At 40.2% G+C, this 23,760-nt stretch overlaps 1 protein-coding gene and 1 pseudogene across 24 annotated transcripts in view; both read right to left on the bottom strand.

Moving 5' to 3' along the window:
• The window catches only part of LOC122546905 (uncharacterized), a 459,670-nt gene that overhangs the window by 171,929 nt on the left and 263,981 nt on the right, over positions 1 to 23,760 (bottom strand). The window lies entirely within an intron of this gene.
• On the bottom strand, positions 1,343 to 22,051 carry LOC148146779 (uncharacterized; annotated as a pseudogene).

The raw sequence follows: 23,760 nt of genomic DNA, 5'->3' as shown, positions 1-23,760 counted from the left end.
ATCGAGGGTGGTGCGTGTATGGAATGAGCTGCCAGAGGTGGTGGTGGTGGGAAATTTTAATAACTTGATTGAGTTTTTGATCTACTAACTTGATTGAGGTGAAAAAATAACTAATGAAGGTAGAGCAGTAAACCTTATCTACATGTACTTCAGTAAGGCATTTGACAAGGTTGCACATGGTAGACTGGATAGCAAGGTTAGATTACATGGAATCCAGGGGGAGCAAGCCAATTGGATACAAAATTGGCTTGAAGGTAGCTGACAGATGGTGGTGTGGTGAAGGGTTGCTTTTCAGACTGGAGGCCTGTGACCAGTAGTGGGTCGTAAGGATCAGTGCTAGGTCCACTGCTTTTCATCATTGATAAAAACGATTGAGATGGGAATACAGAAGGAATAGTTAATAAGTTTGCTAGTGACATCAAAATTGTTTGTGTAGTGGACAGTGAAGAAGGTTATCTCAGAGTGTAATGGGACTTTGATCAGATGGGCCAATGGGCCAAGAAGTGGCAGATGGAATTTAACATAGATAAATGTGAGGTGTTGCACAAACCAGGGAAGGACTTATCCAGTTAATGGTTGGGCCTTGGGGAGTGTTGCCAAACAGACAGCCCTAGGGGTGCAGACGCATAGTTCCTTGAAAATGAAGTCACAGGTAGACAGGGTGGTGAAGAAGGAAGTTGGCATGCTTGCCTTCATTAGTTAGTGCATTGAGTATAGAATTGGGGTGTTATGTTGCGGCTCTACAGGGCATTGGTGAGGCATTCAATTCTGGTCTCCGAGCCATAGGAAAGATGTTGTTAAACTGGAAAATGTACAGAAAAGCTTTACAAGGATGTTGCCGGAATTGGAAGGTTTGAACTATACAGACAGGGTGAATAGGCTGGGGTTTGTTTCCCTGGAGCATCAGAGGTTGAGGTGTGACATTACAGAAGTTTATAAAATCATGAGGGGCCAGGATAGGGTGAATAGCAAATGTCTTTTCCCCAGGGTAGGGAATCCAAAACTAGAACACATTGGTTTAGCGGGTTTTGAGAAGATTTGTAGCTCAGGTTGAGGTTCTGGATGTAGGTTTGCTCGCTGAGCTGAAAGGTTCATTTCCAGACATTTCGTCACCCTACTAGGTAACATCTTCAGTGGGCCTCAGATGAAGCACTGTTGATAATCCCTGCTTTCTATTTATATGTTTGGGTTTATTTGGGTTGGTAATGTCATTTCCTGTGGTGACATCATTTCCTATGGTGATGTCATTTACTGTTCTTTTTCTCAGGGAATGGTAGATGGGATCTAACTTGATGTGTTTGTAGATAGAGTTCCGGTTGGAATGCCATGCTTCTAGGAAATCTCATGCATGTCTCTGTTTGGCGTGTCCTAAGATTGATGTGTTGGCCTAGTCGAAGTGGTGTCCTTTCTTATACGTATATAAAGATACTAGTGAAAGAGGGTCATGTCGTTTTGTGGCTAGTTGGTGTTCATGTATCCTGGTAGCTAGTTTTCTGCCTATTTGTCCAATGTAGTGTTTGTTACAGTTCTTGCACGGTATTTTGTAAATGACATTCGTTTTGCTTGTTACCTGTATAGGGTCTTTCAAGTTCATTCGCTGCTGTTTTACTGTGTTGGTGGGTTTGTGGGCTACTATGATGCCAAGGGGTCTGAGTAGTCTGGCAGTCATTTCTGAGATGTCTTTGATGTAGTGGAGAGTTGTTAAGGTTTCTGGACGTGTTTTGTCTGCCTATTTGGGTTTGTTGCTGAGAAATCAGTGAACTGTGTTCATTAGGTACCCATTCTTTTTGAATACACGGTATAGGTGATTTTCCTCTGCTCTGCGTGGATACTCTGTGCTGCAGTGTGTGTTGGCTCGTTGAAATAGTGTTCTAATGCAGCTTTGTTTGTGGGTGTTGGGATGATTGCTTCTGTAGTTCAATATTTGTTCTGTATGTGTTGTGTTCCTGTAGTCACTGGTTTGAAATTGCCCATTGGCTGTTTGCTCTACTGTGACATAGTAGAATGGCAATTTGTTGTTGTTTTCCTCCTCTTTAATGAAATTTATGCCAGTAAGCGTATTATTGATGGTCTTGAAAGTTTCCTCTAATTTGTTTCATTTGATGATGACCAAGGTGTCATCCATGTAGCGGACACAAAGCTTGAGTTGGACAGTTGGCAGAGCTGTTTGTTCGACTCTCTGCATTACTGTCCCTGCTAAGAACCCTGATATCAGAGATCCCATGGGTGTTTCATTGATTTGTCTATAGGTTTTGCTGTTGAAGGTAAAGTGTGTGGTAAGGCATAGGTCCAGTAGCTTGACGATACTGTCTTTGCTGATGAAGTTAGTGGTGTTTGATGTTTGTGTCTTTGGGTCTTCAAATAGTGTAGTCAGTGTTTCCTTGGCCAGGTTAATGTTGATTGATCTAAACATCAAAGGAGATCATTATTTCATCCTCTTCTATCTTAGTGTCTTTGATGGCCTTCAGGAATTCTTGAGTGGAGTAGATGGAGGGGCATGTGTCTTCTACTAAGTGTTTTAGTCTTTGGTGTAGCTCCTTGGCTAATCTGTAAATTGGTGTTCCAGGTGCGAAGCTATGGGTCTGAGGGGGCCTCCTGGTTTGTAAATTGTGGGTAAGCCATAGAAACGTGGTGTGTTGGATCCGTCTGGTTTCATTTTTTTTTGGAAGTCTTTCTTAATTACTTCTCCAGATTTCTGAAGTTTTTTGAGTAGGGCTGTGATTTGGTTCTCTAGCTATGGGGTTGGGTCTATCGCCACTTGTTGGTAAGTGAATGGTATCTGTAAGTAGTGTGTTCGCTTTTTCAATGTAGTCTCTCGATTTAGAATGACTGTCAAGTGTCCTTTGTCTGCAGGTAGGATAACAAATTTTTAAAAAGTTTTTCCAGTGCTTTCCTTTCTTGTTTATTGAGTGTGTTTCCCTCCTTTTTTTTGCTTAATGTTGGTGTGACTACTTGTCTGATGGCTTGCCGGGTTTCTTCTGTGAGTTGCTTGTGTTTTAGTATTATTTCAAATGCTGCCAAGAAATCTTTCTTGTCCTCATCCTTGCAGTTGTAATTTAATCCTCTTACTAAGGCGGCTTTTTCAGGTGTCTGTTAAGGGTCGGTCAGATCAGTTTTTTATCCATGCTTCTGTGTTGTTACTTTGTGTAAGTTTGTCTAGTTTCTTCTGTAGGTCTAGTTTTTTTCATTGGTTTAAGGTGAGAGGGGAAAGATTTAAAAGGGACCTGATGGGCAACTTTTTCATGCAGAGGGTGATGCGTGTATGGAATGAGCTGCCAGAGGTGGTGGTGGAGGCTAGTACAATTGCAACATTTAAAAGGCATCTGAATAGGTTATATAAATAGGAAGCGTTTCGTGGGATATGGACCAAATGCTTGAAAATGGGACGAGATCAGTTTTAGGATATCTAGTTGGCACAGACAAGTTAGATCAAAGGGTCTGTTTCCGTACTGTACAATTCTATGATTTTGTGCTGTGAATCTCAAAAGATCTCAATAAAGATCATTTAAAAATACAAACGTGTCCTAGAATGTGATCAAGAAGCAAAAATGAACTCCAATTGTTACAATGTGTTTTACACATTATCACCTCAGGATGTCATCAGCTCTCTATTCCTTGCTTTAAGCCTCATACAGTTACATTGGGTATAACAGTGAAAGTACCACCTGTATTGTAAAGTTTTGTGCTGCAAAGACAATCTATTCCATCACAGTGTTAGTTTTAGCCAGATACACACTATTCCCTGAGTTCCTACATGGACAGCATTGGTATTACACAGGCTCATGATATTGTATGGTTTCTGGCACAACAAAGAAATTGTACCTTCTTCTATTTCAATATGGATTTGGTGCATGCTGTGCTAATGGTTATTGCTGATCCTGCTGATACTCACATTTTCTTATCATATTTTTAAGCAACACATTTTGCAGTAACCACCATTTAATTTATGTGCCATGCACACATGCACAAGCTTACTTACAAAGACAATTATTTTCTTTGCTAATTGGACAATTGCTTATAGAAACACTGCTGACCTTCCAGATATGAGAAGGCAACATAGAGGTCTCTTTTTTTTAAACTACACTTTGCGAAATGTGTGGTACTGAATCATAAAGATTAAAAGGTCTTAAGTTCTAGAAAGTTTGCAGAACCATCTGATCAGGACAACAAGATGAAGTGTGCACTAAAAGTTAGGGCAGACACAATGGAGAAAGTCTTTCAGCCATTATACACAGACAGACTGGAAATCGGGTCCGACTCTTCAGTCTGCATGTTTCACATGCAATTAATCTTGATTACTCAGAAGCAGCTCTGTAACATGAACTCTATGTTCTACATACTGTTTCTAGGGATGCACAAAGAGAAAGAGATCAGTGCAGCTGGAGGACCACCAATTCAGTGAAAGACACGCTCTGATTTGCTCAAAACTATCTAGTCTTTCAGTGCAAATAGTTGTCCACAACTGAACGCTGCAGATGGGCATGTTCCAAGACCCAGAACTATGTGCTGAGGAACATACGTCGGCCAAGAAGCATGAATCCATCACTCACCCAAAAAATCCCATCTATCAAAACTAAACTATGTTAGGGTCAGGTCCAGTGATGACTCCCATTGTTTTCATCTGAAATATGCTAGCTTTTTTCACTAATTTTACCTAACTTTCACTTCTGGGGGAAGAGCAGGATGGAAGGTCAAAGCTAAATAAATGTTAATTAAATTTTTAATAAGCGTTTGTTGCTTCCTTGAAAGATACGTGAAAAAGTGACATTGGTTGTAAATGAGGGTGATAACACATTTCTGACTCTAATGCCTCTTTTCCCTCCCAAATGAAAATGGAATTTTCCAATTTATTTTTCTTCCATATATTATCCCTTTTAAACAGAGTATATCTCAAAGATTGAGAGTAAGTCTGGAACGTGCCCCAGATTGAGGAGCTGTTCTCTAGAAGCTGAAATACTCATAGGCACAAATTTGTGTGTGCTAATTTTGTATTTTTGAAGTTATAAGGTTATTTTTGGGTGAGGCTAATTTAATGTATATTTAAAGGCTCTAAAGAAAAATAGATGAAAGGCATTCTTTATTACAAAATGCTTTTTATTTTTGTCCCCAAACTTGAAGTTGATCTCATCAACAATTACTTCTGCATAGAAGGTTCTTATTGCTTCTACAGCAACTTGTTTGCAGCCAGTGTATGAACCATCTGACCAATGGTGTATGAATGTGCAGAATGTCTAATTCTGAATGCTGGCAACAATCCAAAGGAGAAGCTTTGTTGAAAGAACAAGTGTCCTTTTTTATTTTTTTAAATCTGATGAAATAAACCACGTTCGGAAGCATGATAAAAAGGCTAATATGCAACTTTGACTAAATCTCAGAGTTCCCACTGAGTGTGAACTCATTGCACAAAAGTACTCAAAATGCAGCCCAAGTGTTAGTTCTTACTGAAAGAGTCCACAAGCATTTCTTATATAGGGAGCTCAAAGCTAAAGAGTTGATATTCATTGTGGTTCATGATGGGTACATCTGTAAGGAAAGCTAACCCCTCAAACTTATCGTAAGTCAATAATGCACTTTTTAAATACAATATAGGAAGGCCCTAACTAGGATGTGAAAGGCAAACTCATGTCTACCTGTCTATATGTTGTCAGCTGTGCCAAGTTCACCTAAGGCTAAGTGTGGCACATTCAGCAATAAGCAAGTGGATTTTTAAAAAAACTATTATTCACAGGGAATGGGCATCATGGCAAGGTCAATGTTTGTTGATCATTCCGAAATGTCCTTGACTTGTTATGCCATTTCAGAGGACATCTAAAAGTCAACCTTCAGAATTGTTGGTCTGAAGTCACAGGTAGCAGAGCACAGGTATAAATGGTCGATTCCCTTCTCCAGTAGATATGAACTCCATTTGATTTTATAATTGATTTCATGGTCACAATTGGCCTTAAACTCCAGATTTATTAATTCAACTACCATGGTGCAATTTGAACCTGTGTCCAAACCATTATAACAAGCCTCTGATTTACTTGTCCAGTGACATGTCCACCATGTTATCATCTCTCCTATTGTATTGATGAATATTTCTGGGATATTGGTTTGTGATATACTGGTGGTACAATCGTGGCACTAGGTCACAGCAATGTTAAAATGTTTCAGCTTCCATGAAAATTATCTTTTGCTTTAATAATCACAAAGTTCATAGTAGGGAATGGCAGAGAAATTAAATTTGAATGAATGGTTCCAGTTAAAAATAAAACATAAGTACAGGTGCAAAGAACCAACTGATCTCAATCTGTGTTATAATTTCCATGGGTCCATGAAGCATGATTTTCGAACAAAGGTTCAGAGATAGTTAACATTTTTTCTATGGTACTAAGAAAGGCAAGTGCTGAGATTTGCAAGATACAAACAATCACTATAAGGTACATAAATTCCTGGGAGGAGCTGCTTAATTGGAAACAAAAGTGAATGATACCTGCTTTCAAAAACATGGCAAGATCTAAAATTAACTTTACATGAATACCTAAGAAAATTGATGGAGTTGACTGGCAGCAAACTTTCCCAAGGGTCAATTTAGAGTTCACTGTTCTTTTGATTTTTTGTGTAAGATCCCACAAACCACATTTGGTGGGTAGGGAGTAAAATTATTCATTTTACAGGTAATATAAAACTGGGGAAATAATAGATAATAAGGATAGATATAAACTTCAGGATGACATAGGATTAAGAATTGAGCAGAAGCATGGAAGATAGAGTTCAGTGGAAAGAAATGTATTGCAAAAGTGTCTCACTTGTATGGAAAACAATTCGGCGCAGTTTTGAAAGCTATGGAGAAAACCATGAAGTCTATAATGTTTAAAGATTAGCACATCTAGATAATATGGAAATAAAACACACGGGTTACTTGGGTTTGTAGATTGAATATAAATATAAACAGAATTGAAAATATAGAATAAAGGGATTTATTACAACATAATAAATTAGTAGTTAGAAGTCAAAATAAATGTTGTCAATTCTTATTGGTGTGTTAATTGTATTACCATGATTAAGGATACACAGATAAAAGACATTAATTGATTAAGTAGCTTGGGCACAAATAACAAATGTCTACCACCAGTATGGCTAAGCAGTAAGCTCTGCATAAGGTTAGAATGAATCATCTCTAACTATAACGGAATTCTGATGTAATTGGGTAAGTTTTGTTTTCTATTACACTGCCCCTTTAAGGAACTGTTAATTAGTAATTTTTTTCTCATTGACTCAAAAGAGTATTAAAAAAGGGCTTCCCACAAGGAATTAATAATTTCTTTATTTCATATCCTTTGGTTCTCTTGGAAAAACTGCCACCATTACATTTAAGTACTTGAATGGGTAATGTGGGGCTGGAATACATGATCTGGAGCCAGAATTTTAATTTGCAAGTTGCCTTTTCATTCTTTGTTATAATAATTTGGAAGTAACCCTTTAATAAGGGTTGATCATTTTTTAAATTAGTTCATTGGTTAATGGGTACTGTGATGATGCTGCTCCTTTAACAATGTTAGGTTGTCCTTGGGTTTTTTTTTGCAGAAGATAGTAAGACACAGACTCTGAAATGTCTGGGGTTGATCTACTTGAGAAGGCTTTCAAGTTTAAAATAAAACTTGTAGAACGAAAGGGGAGAGGCCAGTTCTCCCAGTTCAGCTTTTCTTTGGTTTGGTTTGTGTTTTTTTAGTAGTCTGGCTGTTCACTGAAAGAAAGCAATCAGTTCAGCTTGAGACTGCTGGACCCAAAGAAGCAGATCTATGCTGAATTCTCTCTGACATCTCTCCTGGAAGACCCTGTGCTTGATTTTATCTTTTTTTTTGCCAAGGAGTGTTTATGGAGATTGTGGCAGGAATTTGGAACAGCATCATTAAATTGGGGTAATCTGTTAGATTTTCAGATATGTTGTCATTCAGTATTTTATTCTCTTTTGTTTGTGTTTTATTCAGTAATCTTGTAAATAAATTCTGTTTTGTTTAAAATTAAGTGGTTTGACTAGCTGCATCTCTCCTGGAATATCCACTTACACCTGCTTAAAAAAAACTAGCAAAGTTAAGGACAGGTTACTTTCCTCAAATGTTTTGAGGGGATCTGACCTGGTCCATAACAGTACTCAAAAGCTAAGGGTGTTCAGTTGATGTAATCCTCATGGACATCAGTGAAGTTTTTGACAAGGTCTCATGTAGCAGACTGGTTAAGAAGCTGAGAGCCCATGGGATCCCATAAAATTTGGCAAACTGGATCCAAAATTGGCTAGGTAGCTGAAAGCAGAGGGTAACTGTGACTGGAAGCTAATGTCCAGTGGCATATCCACAGGGTTCAGAGCTAGAACCCTTGCTGTTTGTCAGGGATCTCTTGGATCAACTACAGAAAATTCTCAGGGGGAGGGTGAACAGACAGTTGTTGTGGTGCATATATGCACAAACGATATAGGTAAAAAATGGGATAAGATCCGACAAACAGAATTTAGGGAGTTAGGAAGCAAGTTTAAAAAGTAGGACCTCAGGTAGTAATCTCAGGACTGCTACCAGTGCCACAAGCTAGTCAGACTAGCAATGATAGAAGTAGGATAATACTTGAGAGATGGTGCAGGAGGGAAGGATTTGGATTTTTGGGATATTGGGACCGGTTCTAGGGGATGTGGGACTATTACAAAGTGGATGATCTACACCTGGGCCGGACTGGAATCAATGTTCTTGGGGGTGCTTTTGCTAACGCTGTTGGGGAGGGTTTAAACTAATGTGGCAGGAGGTTGAGAACAAAATGAGGTTAGAGAACAGTAAGGAAACAGTAGCTAAAGCCTACAAGGAACTAGATAATGAAGTCAGCATGACTAAGGAGAAGAGGAGGCAGGGAGCAGATGATGAACGCAAAGGGACTGGTGGTCTGAGGTGCATTTGTTTTAATGCAAGAGGTATAGTAGGTAAGACAGATGAACTTAGGTCCTGGATTAGTACCTGGGAGCATGATGTTATTGCTATTAATGAGAATTGGTTGAGGGAAGGGCATGATTGGCAGCTAAACATCCCAGGATATCGATGCTTCAGGCGGAATAGAGTGAGAGGTAAAAAGGGGAGAGGACTTGCATTATTAGTCAGAGAGAATATCACAGTTGTCCTGAAGGAGGGCACGATGGAAGACTCAAGCAGAGAGCCAGCATGGGCAGAGGTCAGAAATAGTAAGGATGTGGTAACAATGTTGGAGCTGTACTACAGGCCTCCCAACAGCGAATGCGAGATAGTGGTACAAATGTGTAAGGAGAAAGTGAGGACTGCAGATGCTGGAGATCAGAGCTGAAAAATGTGTTGCTGGAAAAGCATAGCAGGTCAGGCAGCATCCAAGGAGCAGGGGAATCGACGTTTCGGGCTTAAGCCCTTCTTCAGGAATGAGGAAGGTGTGCCAAGCAGGCTAAGATAAAAGGTAGGGAGGAGGGACTTGGGGGAGGGGAGTTGGGAATGCGTTAGGTGGAAGGAGGTTAAGGTGAGGGTGATAGGCCGGAGAGGGGGTGGTGGCGGAGAGGTCGGGAAGAAGATTGCAGGTCAAGAAGGCGGTGCTGAGTCTGAGGGTTGGGACTGAGATAAGGTGGGGGGGAGGGGAAATGAGGAAGCTGGAGAAATCTGCATTCATCCCTTGTGGTTGGAGGGTTCCTAGGTGGAAGATGAGGCGCTCTTCCTCCAGGCGTCGTGTTGCCATGGTCTGGCGATGGAGGAGGCCAAGGACCTGCATGACCTTGGCGGAGTGGGAGGGGGAGTTAAAGTGTTCAGCCACGGGGCGGTTGGGTTGGTTTGTGCGGGTGTCCCAGAGGTGTTCTCTGAAACGTTTCGCAAGTAGGCGGCCTGTCTCCCCAACGTAGAGGAGGCCACATCGGGTGCAGCGGATGCAGTAAATGGTGTGTGTGGAGGTGTAGGTGAATTTGTGATGGATATGGAAGGATCCCTTGGGGTCTTGGAGGGGAGGGGGGAGGTGTGGGCGCAAGTTTTGCATTTCTTGCAGTTGCAGGGGAAGGTGCCGGGAGTGGAGGTTGAGTTGGTGGGGGGTGTGGACCTGATGAGGGAGTCGCAGAGGGAGTGGTCTTTCCAGAATGCTGATAGGGAAGGGGAGGGAAATATATCCTTGGCGGTGGGGTCTGTTTGGAGGTGGCGGAAATGACGAGGGATGATACGCTGTATATGGAGGTTGGTGGGGTGGTAGGTGAAGACCAGTGGAGTTCTGTCCTGGTGGCGATTGGAGGGGCGGGGTTCAAGGATGGAGGAGCGGGAAGTGGAGGAGATGTGGTGGAGAGCATCGTCAACCACATCGGAGGGGAAATTGCGCTCTTTCAAGAAGGAGGCCATCTGGGTTGTTTGGTATTGGAATTGGTCCTTCTGGGAGCAGATGCGGCGGAGGCAAAGGAATTGGGAATATGGGATGGTGTTTTTACAGGGGGCAGGGTGGGAGGAGATGTAATCCAGGTAGCTGTGGAGTTGGTCGGTTTATAGTAAATGTCCGTGTTGAGTCAGTCGCCTGAGATAGAAATGGAGTGGTCTAGGAAGGGGAGGGAGGAGTCTGAGACGGTCCAGTAAATTTGAGGTCAGGGTGGAAGGTGTTAGTAAAGTGGAGGAACTGTTCAACCTCCTCGTGGGAGCACGATGAAGTGCCAATACAGTCATCGATATAGCGGAGGAAAAGGTGGGGGGTGGTGCCAGTGTAGCTGCGGAAGATGGACTGTTCCACATATCCAATGAAGAGGTAGGCATAGCTGGGGCCCATGCGGGTGCCCATGGCACCACTGTGGAACAGTCCATCTTCCGCAGTTACACTGGCACCACCCCCACCTTTTCCTCCGCAATTTCCACCTTCCTCCCAACATCCCTCCCCCAAGTCCCTCCTCCCTACCTTTTATCTTAGCCTGCTTGGCACACTTTCCTCATTCCTGAAGAAGGGCTTATGCCCGAAACGTCGATTCTCCTGCTCCTTGGATGCTGCCTGACCTGCTGCACTTTTCCAGCAACACATTGTTCAGTACAAATGTGTAAGCAGATCATGGAAAGATGTCGGAGCAACAGAATGGTGGTGATAGGAGATTTTAATTTTCCCAACATTGACTGGGATACACTTAGTGTTAGAGGTCTAGATGGAACAGAATTTGTAAGGAGCATCCAGGAGGATTTTCTAGAGCAGTATGTAAATAGTTCAACTCAGGAAGGAGCCATATTGGACCTCGTGCTGGGAAATGAGCCCGGCCAGATGGCTGATGTTTCAGTAGGGGATTACTTTGGGAATAGTGATCATTGTTCCCTAAGTTTTAGAATACTCATGGACAAAGACGCGAGTGGTCCTAAAGGAAGAGTGCTAAATTGGGGGAAGGCCAACTATACAAAAATTCGGCAAGAGCTGGGGAATGTAGATTGGGAGCAGCTATTTGAAGGAAAATCCGCATTTGATATGTGGGCGGCTTTTAAAGAGAGGTTGATTAGATTCAGAGAGGTATGTTGCTGTGAAAATGAGTGATCGAAATGGGAATGATGGATGACAGGTGAAATTGAGAGACTAGCTAAGAGGATGCATACATAAAGTCTAGACTACTGAAGACAGACAAAGCTTTGGAAGAATATCAGGAATGTAGGATCAATCTGAAATGAGGTATTAAGAGAGCTAAAAGGGGTCATGAGATATCTTTAGCAAACAGTCTTAAGGAAAATCCCAAAACCCTTTTTTCATATATAAGGAGCAAGGGGGTAACTAGAGAAAGGCAAAGGAACAAAGTTATGCATGGAGTCAGAGAAAATGGGTGAGATTCTTAATGAGTACTTTGTATTGGTATTTACCGAGGAGAGGGACATGACGGATGTTGAAGTGAGGGATAGATGTTTGAGTACTCTAGGTCAAGTCTGCATAAGGAGGGAGGAAGTATTGGGTATTCTAAAAGGCACTAAGGTGGACTGAGGAAAGCGAGAGAGGAAACAGCTGGGGCTTTAACAGATATCTTTGCAGCATCCTTGAACATGGGTGAGGTCTTGGAGGACTGGAGAATTGCTAATGTTGTTCCCTTGTTTAAGAAGGGTAGCAGGGATACTCCAGGTAATTATAGACCAGTGAGCCTTCCGTCAGTGGTAGAGAAGCTGCTGGAGAAGATACTGAGGGAGAGGGTATATTTGCATCTGGAAGAAAATGGGCTCATCAGTAATGGGCTGCATGATTTTGTGTGGGGAAGGTCATGCCTTACAAACCTGATAGAATTCTTTGAGAAGGTGACAAAGTTGATTGATGGGGGAAGGGCTGTAGATGTCATATACATAGATTTTAGTAAGGTGTTTGATAAGGTTCCCCATGGTAGGCTGATGGAAAAGGTGAAGTTGCATGGGATCCAGGGTGTTTTGCTAGATGTACAGACAACTGGCTGGGCAATAGGAGTAGCAGTGGAAGGGAGCTTCTCAAAATGAAGACCTGTGACCTGTGGTGTTCCACAGGCATCCATGCTGGGACCACTGTTGTTTGTGAAAATATATATATAAATGATTTGGAAGAAGGTATCGGTTGCCTGATTAGCAAATTTGCAGATGACACCAAGAAAGGTGGAGTAGCAGATAGTGAAGGGGACTGTCAGAGAATACAGCAGAATATAGATAGATTGAAGAGATGGGTAGAGAAATGGCAGACGGAGTTCAATCTGGGCAAATGCAAGGTGATGCATTTTGGAAGATCCAATTCAAGAGCAAACTATACAATAAATGGAAAATTCCTGGGGAAAATTGACGTACAGAGAGATCTCAGCGTTCAAGTCCATTCTTCCCTGAAGGTGGCAACGCAGGTCAGTAAAGTGGTCAAGAAGGCATATGGCATGCATTCCTTCTTTGGACAGGGTATTGAGTACAAGTGTTGGCAAGTCATGTTACAGGTGTATAGGACTTTGGTTTGGCTGCATTTGGGATACTGCATACAGTTCTGGTCATCGCATTACTAAAAGGATGTGGATGCTTTGGAGAAGGTGAAGAGGAGGTTCACCAGAATGTTACCTGGTATGGAGGAGCGAGTCATGAAGAGAGGTTGAAAAGATTAGGATTATTTTCATTTGAAAGACAGAGGTTGAGGGTGAATCTGATTGAGGTCTACAAAATCATGAGGGGTATAGACTGGGTGGATAGCAAGAAGCTTTTTCCCCCAAGAGTACAGAAGTCAATTACTAGGGGTCATGAGCTCAAAGTGAGTGAGGAAAGGTTTAGGGGAGATATATGTGGAAAGTTCTTTATGCAGAGGGTGGTGGTGACCTGGAACGCGTTGCCAGTGGAGGTGGTAGACGCGGGAACGATAGTGTCATTTCAGATGCATCTAGACAGATACATGAATAGGCAGGGAGCAGAGGGATACAGATCCTGAGAAAATTGGCGGCAGTTTTAGATAGAGGATTTGGATTGGCGCAGGCTTAGAGGGCTGAAGAGGATGTTCCTGTGCTGTAGTTTTCTTTGTTCTTTTGTTTTTGTTTCTAATGTATAGCATTCACAGTTCTTTCAGTTTTTATTTAGTACACAGCGGCACTGCTTTGATATTGCTGGCCAACCACTGTCACATTGGTACTACCTAGCAGGTTCCTCTCACCCAAATATTGCCTCTGGCATTACGTCATTCAGCAGAATATCTAGATTTGGTTCAATGTTGTTGCTGTATTTCCAGTCAGTTTTGCTTTCTCTCAAGTTGGTTTTCATGAAAAGAGATCCCAACTTCCTGCAACATCCTCAGGAAAAACTTGCTGGACCTTAGATTCCTAATTTCTCCAATCCAATCTGACAAGGTGTTCCTGTGCTTAAACCATTTTATTCAAATTTCTTTGCCAACAGATTGGCTTAGTACTTGTAGAATGAATGAGGTGTAGCCATTAACTATATAAGAAATAATTTGGCCCAATCATAGAATAGATCCCATGAGATTTTCTTTTAAACCTCAAACATTTAATGACCCGAATTAAACAAGTTAATAACAGTGTCAAATTTTGAGAGAAAAATGTTCCATTCTTATCAAATGTCCATTCCCATTAATATCTATATCATGCTCTTGTGGATAACAGGATCATGATATAATCCAGGTGATGATATCTAATGTGAGGTTTGGTTCCAAGGCTTCAAAGCTAACAAGGGATTACCATAAAGCTTTAGAGAGAACCCAGAATGTCATTCTTTAAGGGTGTCAAGGAAGCTTCAAAAGGGAAGAACTTCAACAAAAGAGAAACACATTGCAAATTGAACAGCAAACTCCTGTGAATTTTCTCACACATAACATGGTAGACTAGAGACTTTTTTTTAAACTCTCTTTCAAGAATGCAAGAATGGGGGCAAAATCCAATTTAATCATGGATGGTGTACGAGTGAAAGTGTTTGGTGTGAGGGTTACATGTAAGAAAATCCTTATTTATCCCTATGCTGCAGGTAAAAAGAAAGGAAATATTACTCTTTCTTCTGGGAGATGGAAAGCAAGCAAAACTCAAGGAAAGAAAACAGGAAAAAGACCCTTTAAAGCAATTGGTGATAGGCTGTTTACTCTAGCTCAAAAATATAGAACTAGGGGCAAAGACTGAGGATAAATAGTCAATCATTTAAAACAAATGAAGAATTTCTTCACTGAGGGTTAAGAACCTTTGGAATTATTTTTAGCACAGCAGGGTATGGATGCTTAATCATGGAGTAAATTTTAAGGTTGAGATAGATAGATATTTTTTGTATTCTAAGCAATCAAGACCAATGGTTATTGGGCAGGAAAGTAAAAATCTGATCAGGGATCAGCCACAATATTATTGAATGGTAGAGCAGGCCTACTCCTGTTCCTATTTCTTACATTCTTAGAGCATTGTTCACAACCTCCACAATTTCCTAAAATAATTTATAGCCTAAAGTACAACTGACCCTTAAATACTTTAGGAAATGCACCAGCCAATTTACAGGCAGCAAGCTCCCACAAACAGCAGTGACAATCAGAAACCTTCTTTTCTTAACAGTAAAGTAAATTGAGAGATAAATATTGGCCAGGATAATGGGAATAAGTCCCCTGCTCTTTTCTGGAATCAATCCACAGGATCCTACAAGTCCACCTAACATTAGATAGGACTTGGTTTAGCATCTCATCTGATAAGTGGCACTGCTGACAGCATTTCCTTACTATACTAAAGAGTCAGCATTATTTTTCAGGGTCAAGACTCTGGGATAAGATTGCCACTAAGCTTGTCAAAACGTAATGAACAGTAGTGGTATTAGAATTTTTGTTTTGGAATAACCATTCATGTAGCATAATGCAAAGGCAATGGATAATGAATTAGCTGAATTGGAAGCCATCACTTTACGGGGAAATCTTGACTATACTCTGAACAGAAATCTGACTGCAAACTGAAGAAGAATGAGAAATAAGTATATGTAGGAAGGATAAAAAAGGTAAGAAGGGAGATTAAGTTGTAGGAGAGATGTGGAGGGTGGATATACAGACAATCAATTTCAAGGTACCTCAAATTTAAAAAGGAATCATCCTTATAGGACTATATTTTACACCTGCAAATAGAAAAATAGAATTGTCAGAAACAAAGGAGGTCACCTTTGAACAGGGTTTATCAACCTGAAAATGAGCAGGAAAAAAATAGTAGGGGAAATGAGAACATTCTGCCAGTCTTTACTAAACAGATATTAGAGAGCCCTGTTGGGAAATGGTTGAGTGTTATGGACAATAATATAACTATACATGAAGTGCTAGGGCCTGATGGGTTACATCCAAGGATGCTGAGGAAAGATGAAATTGCCAGACATTTACTGGAGTTGGGTTGATGAAGCATCTTTCTACGTTTCAAAGTTTTGGCAAAGTAATGTATTTTGCACTGATTTGAAAATTTGTTTGGTTCAGGGAATAACAGATGTGGATTTTAAATGTATGTGATGATTCAATTTAGATGCAAGGGCACCACACGAGCAAAACAAATTACTTAGGATTTAGTACTTTGAATTATGAAGATTACAATTCAAGAAATCAATTTTTTTTTGAAAAAGATGGAAAAGAAACATAATCCAGGTAGTTTACATAAGTAATGTTGCAATAAACAAGTTGTTTAACTTTGAGTTCCTGGCACCCCTGCTGACTAAATGGGTAAATATACCGCTTAGTATGTCATTTATGACTGTGCCAGCAAAGTTCCAAACTCAATTGGTGGCCTGTGATAAATTTACTTTGTTGGGGCAGTAATAATATTAATCAGTAGATCTTGGTTGGGAAGGCGGCAGGTATTCAACATGATTTGCATTTCTTTCCTTATCCTGTGATTGGGTATCAAGAGCAGATAGATCGAGCATGGCTCTGATACCTCACTGTGTCTAGCCTTAGGACAGGTCTCAGGGAGGTCGTGGGGCAGAGGGGTAGTACAGTTTATCAGGCTCATTACTCCTTACTGCTAGTCACAAAGTCTGTTGTAAAATAAATCTGATAAGTTTTAACTGCGACTACTTCACAGTTAAAATGATCAAGAATATATTCTATGTACACAAATTAAAGTCAGAGTCAGTGAAAGAGAAGAGGATGGGGGGGGGAGCAGGTGGAGGGGAATGATAGGGGAAAGAATAGGTATATTAGGTCTCACTGCTTAGCATTTAATTAGACGATGCATGTGCTTTTATTGTTCTACATGCCTGGTATTTCTACTGGAAGAAGTCCTGACAGCATGGCAAGTGCTATTTTTTTCTTAAAAATAATTAGAGCTTAAAGTTAATTAGATAAAGGAGGTATGTTTAGGTCTGAGTTCTACTTTACTTTTGACAATTTTAGATTTTGTGTCTTAGACTATCCTTAGACACTTGAATGCTAATTGTGGATGTGATACACAGTCAAAGAGGCAATCTCATTTATTTTTAGGGAATCAATTAAGTAATTGTTTTGATTAGTTTCCCTGCAGTCAATGGGATGATAAGGAGAGAGCCCTGCTTTTAACTGCAGGCCAATGCTGCCCTTGAGTTCCCTAGCGAGATGAATCAACTAACTTAATTGCATCATTTTCTATACTTTTTTCAATGTTTCTTTCTTTCAGTGTTTCAATTTCTTTAATTTGGATGTCTAGTAAAGTTAAACATCTAAAATAAAAATCTCCAGGCATACTAAACACATATACCACAGTTTAAAGAGTTTTGAATAGCATATCTTTCTTATATGTAATTAACAAATGGCTCCCGGTATTGTTTGCAGACCCTTTACCCCAAATATAAAGTATTTGGCCAACAAGTGTTTTATTTGTTCATGAGATCGTTCCAAATCAGGTTTGTGGTAGCTTGGAGGTGAACTTGCAAGTGGTGGTGTTACCGTGGATCAGCTGCCCTTGTCTTTCTAGAGGCAGAGGTCAGGGTTTGGAAGGTGCTGTTAATGAAGCCTTAGTGAGTTGCTGTAGGCATCTTGTAGATGATACTCTTGGCTGCCATTGTGTTGGTGGTGAAGGGAGTAAATGATACCTGTTATGAACAGAGGCAAATCAAGCAGGATGCTTTGTCCTGCATGGTGCCAAGCTTCTTGAATGTTTTTGGAGCTGCAACATCCAGGCAAGTGGAAAGTATTCTACCACATCCCTGACTTCATAGAATTATTATGGTGCAGAAGAGGGACATTCAGACCATCGAACCTGCACTAGCTCCTCAAATGAATGTCATTACCTCGTGCCACCTACCCTTTTCCCCCACATCCTTCCATACTATTCTTATCTAATAATCATTTAATGCCTTCTTCAGTGCCTCAATTGAACCTGCCTCCAAGCAGGGTTTTCCATACCTAACTAAAGTCACCAAAGTTCTACCTGACCAAGCCATACTTGCACAATTTTCCACATAATTGGGTAGATGTCAGTTTCAGCTATACTAGAACAACCTTGGTTAGGAGTATGGCTAGATTTAGAGTCTGTCTTCAGAAGTATCAGCTGAAGACTGATTTGTGACACTAGGGGCTACAAAGGAAGCTGGAATGGATCACCTACTCAGCAGTTCGTGCTGAAGAGTAATGCAAATATTTCAGCCTTATTTTTGATACTGATATGCTGTCTCCCTCATTACTGAAAATCATAAATTTTTTGGACTTTCTTCTCCTGCATTTTGTTTAATTGTCCAGCACCATTCATGACTGGATATGGCAGGACTGCAGAGTTTACTTCCAATTTGTCGGTTTTGGGATGCCGTAATTCTGGATATTACATACAACTGCAACTGTTGGGCATACAAATATTCCTGTGTTGTTGCTTCACCAGGTTTTACTACAAGTTTAATTATGCCTGACGCTACTTCTGGAATATCCTCTTGCACTCTTCACTGAACCAGGACTGATCTCACATGTTGACAATAGTGATAGAGTGGGGTCTATGCTGAGCTATGAATTTGCAGATTGTTGAATAATACTTTGCTACTGCTGACAGTCCATTGTACTTCATTGGTGCATAATGATGAAGGGCATCCACAATGTTAAGAATGTTTCCAAATGACTATGTGCAATTATCAGGCAAAAGTGAGGACTGCAGATGCTGGAAAGCAGAGTCGACGTTAGAGTAGTGCTGGAAAAGCAGCGCAGGTCAGGCAGCATCCGAAGAGTAGGAAAATCGGCGTTTCAGGCAAAAGCCCTTCATCAGGACTCATGAAGTCAGGACTAATATGAACAAATGCATCTGCAACAAGTAGATATTTCCCTCTTATTGGTTTTCTCACAATCTGCCACAGATCCAGTCTCCCATAATATGTCCTTTATGACTTGGCCAGTTCAGTAATGACATTACCAGGCCATTCTTGATGATGGACACCGGTGTTCTCAACCAGAGTATAATCAGTGGTCTTGTCACCTTCAGTGTTTCCTCCAAGTAATGTTCAATATGGAGGAGTATTGATTTATCAGCCAAGAGCGGGTTGGTAGATGGTATTTGGCATGAAATTTCCTTGACCTTGCTTGGCCTAACGCCATGAGAATTCATGGGATCTGGAATCAATGTTGAGAACTCTTGTGGCAATTACCACCTGACTATATACCGCTGTGCACAGTGGTGTCTGGGACTTGGTCATAATCTCAGAATCAATCAAACCTTACTTGGCTAGCCTGTGGGACAGAATTCTCAATTTTTAAACAATGTCAGTAAATAGGATTTTGCAGGTTTGATATATCTGGGTGTGTCATTTTTATTTGCAGTGTGCTGTGTTGTTAATTAGTTTCATCTTTTCTTTAGACTTTATAGCAGTTTGATACATTTGGTGTTTCTTAGTTTCATCCAAATCCACATCTCCATCCTTTGATCTATTGCTACCCCACCTCCTTTTCTTGGGTATCTATCCTCCCTAAATGTAGAATATCCTTGGACATTCACTTCCCAATCTTGGTTACCCTGTAGACACGTCTTTATAATGGTAATTAAATCACGACTATTTACCTCAGATCTTATGTTCAAATCAAAAACTTTGTAATTGCCCTGCATATTCAGATAGTGTATCTAACTCAGAATTAAAATGGAGAATAATGTTAAAAAGTGGGTGATGTCTGTTATTGCTTCATCTGTTTTCTATTTTGCTTCCTATTCTTCTACTTGAACAGAAACTCTAAATGTTACAATGTGATAAAGTTAGTGAGAATGAAATAACCACAGAGAGTTCACTTGGACTTTTGTTAACAACCTGTGCACCATCTAAAATATCAAAGTTATGATATAGGCTAGTGACTAAGGGTGTTTATTTCAAGTTGAGGTTGGTTTGATAACTCACTAAATACCATTGCTAAACAACATCAGGATGTGTGGTGATACTGTGTGTGGTCACCACAGCAGCTAATAATTACCACACCAAGTTGAAGGTCGTCCTTGATGGAGGTGGCAACCAAATACAACAAGTCTTCAATGTGAATGAGTTGAATGTTTTTTTCCAAGAGAATGTTCAGAACATTTATTTTAACCAAACAGAAAACTGCAACAGGACTCAAGTTAGCAAAGTATCGGTTGTTGACTTTATTACTGGGTGCAAATACTGAAAATAGCTTCAACATTAAGCATCAGCTCACGAACCACTCACAAAATCCACAAGCAATAAAGGATTACAGCAAAGGACAACTTTCTGTAATCTGGAGATCAAATTAGAAACCTTGGGTGACAGTAAGTATGTTTCCGAGTGGTTTGTGGCACAGTTTTACCCAGCTACTCAGGAATATTGTACTAACTACTTGAGATTACTGCACACCTCATCAACTATCTATTTGTATACAATATCTAAAACATTAGTCAGGCAACTGACAAACATTGTAAATGCAGAGAAGGTAAAACAGTTGACCATTATTAGTGTCTGGTGACATAACATCCCTAAAGCTGTTCACAATTTGAGCAGCTTTGATGGGTTAACTGAGTGGCTATGACCAACAAAATTTGAACTCCTGAAGTGGACCAACAGAATGCTGATGCTCTCCCGTGGCAATGCATTATCCAAAGAAGAGCTGATGTAGCTTGAGCAGGAATGAGCTCTATCATAGGAAGTGAAGAAGGCATCACAATACAAGAAACTAACACTGCAACATACCTTAGAAGCCTTCGAGGTCTTTGAAGTAGTACTGAAAATTTTCAAAAATAATTACTCTTTTAGAAAGAAGTTCAAATGCAAAAACATCTGGGGCAGCATGATGGCTCAGTGGTTAGCACTGCTGCCTCACAGCACCAGGATCACAGATTCGATTCTAGCCTCGGGTGACTGTCTGTGTGGAGTTTGCACATACTCCCCGTGTCTACACCAGTTTTCTCCCACAGTCCAAAGATGTGCAGGTCAGGTGAATTGGCCATGCTAAATTGCCCATAATGTTTGGGGCATTAGTCAGAGGGAAATAGGTCTTGGCGGGTTACTCCTCAGAGGGACAGTGTGGACTGGTTGGGCCGAAGGGCCTGTTTCCATACTGTAGGGAATCTAATCTAATCATAACCAGCTTGGTTATGAAGTAGCAAATAACATTTGCACCACACAAACGTGAGGCAAAACCATCGCCGATAAGAGATGATATTCAATGCTGTTAACAACACAGATTCCCCCAGTATCAACATCCTAGGTGTTTCCATTGACCAGAAACTCAAATGAACCTATCACATAAACAGTGGCAGAACAGCTGATCAGAGGCTAGGAATACTGTGGCAAGTATCTCACCTCTTGATTCCCCAAAACATGTCCACCACCTAGGTGGACAAGGGACAAGTCAGAAGTGTGATAGAATATGCCCCACTTACCTGGATGAGTGCAGCTCCAACAACACTCAAATAAATTGATACCATCTAGGACAAAGCAACCCACTTGACGGGCACCACATCCACAAGTATCAACTCCCTTCTCCACCAATGCTTGGTAACAGTAAAGTATATTATCTCCAAGATGCACTGCTGAAATTCCCTAAAGACCCTTAGACAGCATCTTCCAAACCCATAAGAACTTACATCTAGAAAGACAAGGATAGCAGATACATGCGAACACCACCACCTGCAAGTTCCCCTCAAAGCCACTCATCATCCTGACTTGGAAATATATTGTAGCTCTTTCACTGTCGCTGAGTCAAAATCCTAAAATTCCCTCTCTAAAGGTATTGTGGGTCAACATACAGCACATCTACTGCAGCATTCATAAAGGCAGCTCGCCCCCACCTAAAGAAGGAAATTAAAGTTAGATAATAAATGCTGGTCACTCACATCCCATGAGTGAACAAAAGAAGAATTCCCTAAGCTATTTAAAACATACAGCTATCTAAAAATGACACCAAACAAAGCCCTCAATTTTCTATTTCCCAATAACCCTTTGGACCACACTGGTGAGTGTTATTTGTTTCATTTAATTTCAGCTCAAAAATGTGGTATTTCACTGCTTATGTTGCTAACCGGGACCGCAGCCCTTCAGTTGAGGTCACATTTCCTGATATTACATACATTTAAGCAGGAAAACCTCTTTCAATACAAGTAGTTTGGATTTAAGTATTAGATTCCTGGAAACCATCTTTTAATCAAATTAGAGTATTCTGTACTTGCATCTTCAGCTAGCTTAATTTTGCGCAAAGCCACGGGCATACTTGGTTTAGGGTTAAAGCTATTTGTTTTCAAGTGTTTTTTGGTTTTTATACAGGTGCATGTTATTTGCTTTAATTTTTGACAAACATTTTACTCCAAGAATATATAATAAAATTCTCTCAACTGAATTTTACATGCTAACTTCTTTCAAGAATCACTTTCATCAATATTTTCCATTTCATTAGTTCTGTGTGTGTGTGTGATTTATTGTGATAAACTGCACTCAATGTTATATGCATAAATCTATAAAACAGTGCATGTTTCCTCAAAGCAACAATGAGCTAGGTAACCAGGAAAAACCTAAACAGCTTTCTCAGAAGCCAACATAGAAATCTGGATGCAAAGCAAAATCAGGGTTAAGACCTGGAAATCATAATGAACAGCAAATCTAAAGTTAAGAGTATTTTTTTTAATTAAAATATTTTATCCTCCACCTTCTTTGTGAAACACCAATCTTAACTTTCAATTAAAACACACCTAGAAAAAAAACTAACAGGTTTGAATTTTACACCCCACACCATTTTACTCTCTATCAACTTCAATAAGGAGTATAACTAGGTGGAGGTAAGCCAGATTTTCAATCCAGCAATTTCTCACTAGGTGGTTGAGGTTAAAATGAGCCACTTTATGTTTTTAGAATCAGATAATTAAACACTGTTAAAAATAATTCAAGCCATGTCTTGCAATTCGCCTAATTCAGATCAAACCTAAAGGCAGATAATACAATTCTAGTCATGTGCTGCTATGCACACTGCACTGCTATGCTATATGCATCGCTACAAGAAACCTGATCCACACTGTAACACAAGGTTATATCATTTCAATATTTTGGTGGCACTTCAAAGTATTGAGACTCAATAGACTCTGGCTGCCTGAGCACAGCCAACAACTTTTGTCCTATTTAAAAATGTTTTTGCATAAAGCCTCTGAACGACTGACTGCCGACAGCCAAGGACGTTCACAGGCATAGATGTAAAAGTCACTTTTGATAAAAGTAAGCCACCTAAGTTGATATCATATCTTTCCATAATATGATTGATATTCATTCAATCATATCATGGAAAAATCCTAACTTGGAATAAAATTTATTTTGTGCATGAGCCTTACACACTGTACACATTTTACAATGTATCAAGAGCATTGAGTTTGGACCAAACTCCCTGTCACTTGAGGTGGAGCAGATGAAGCCTAAGTGCCTGTAATTCTAAAGTGTTCTAAGGGTTTGCCTCAAACTATTGGCTCTTAGTTCCCTTTATAAATAAATAAAGTGATCAATGATAGAAATTAGCTTGTAAAATATATAAATACACTCAAACAAAGTCCGCAATTTAAGAGCTTTTAGTGCTGTATTTAAGAAACCACAAAATCACAAGGTCATATTTAATTAGTGATCATTTTGCTTTTTTGACTAAATCGCTTATTAAATTTGCAGAAAATCCAGCAAAGCATTTATGCTTGAGGTGGCAACTCAATATTTTAATTGTTTCTAAATGAACGGTGTAAATATGTTATTGCCTTATATGTGAGAGGAAAATAACTTATGAACTCTTGCTTTAGCTTGGAGGAGCAGAATCTGTCTCTCTTCGTTCCACACCCCAGACTTCATCCTCCTTTATCCTAAGTCTCTGCTAACATCGTTGCTCACAAAATGAGTTTGTGGGCATGCCAAAAAAATTCAATACCTGCCAATAAGGCAATATACTTAAATC

This window comes from Chiloscyllium plagiosum, unplaced genomic scaffold (genome assembly GCF_037043375.1).
Source record: "Chiloscyllium plagiosum isolate Xiang-an unplaced genomic scaffold, Cpla_swu_hap1 HiC_scaffold_19, whole genome shotgun sequence".
Taxonomy (NCBI): Eukaryota; Metazoa; Chordata; class Chondrichthyes; order Orectolobiformes; family Hemiscylliidae; genus Chiloscyllium; species Chiloscyllium plagiosum.
This window is presented reverse-complemented; position numbering and strand designations above follow the sequence as displayed.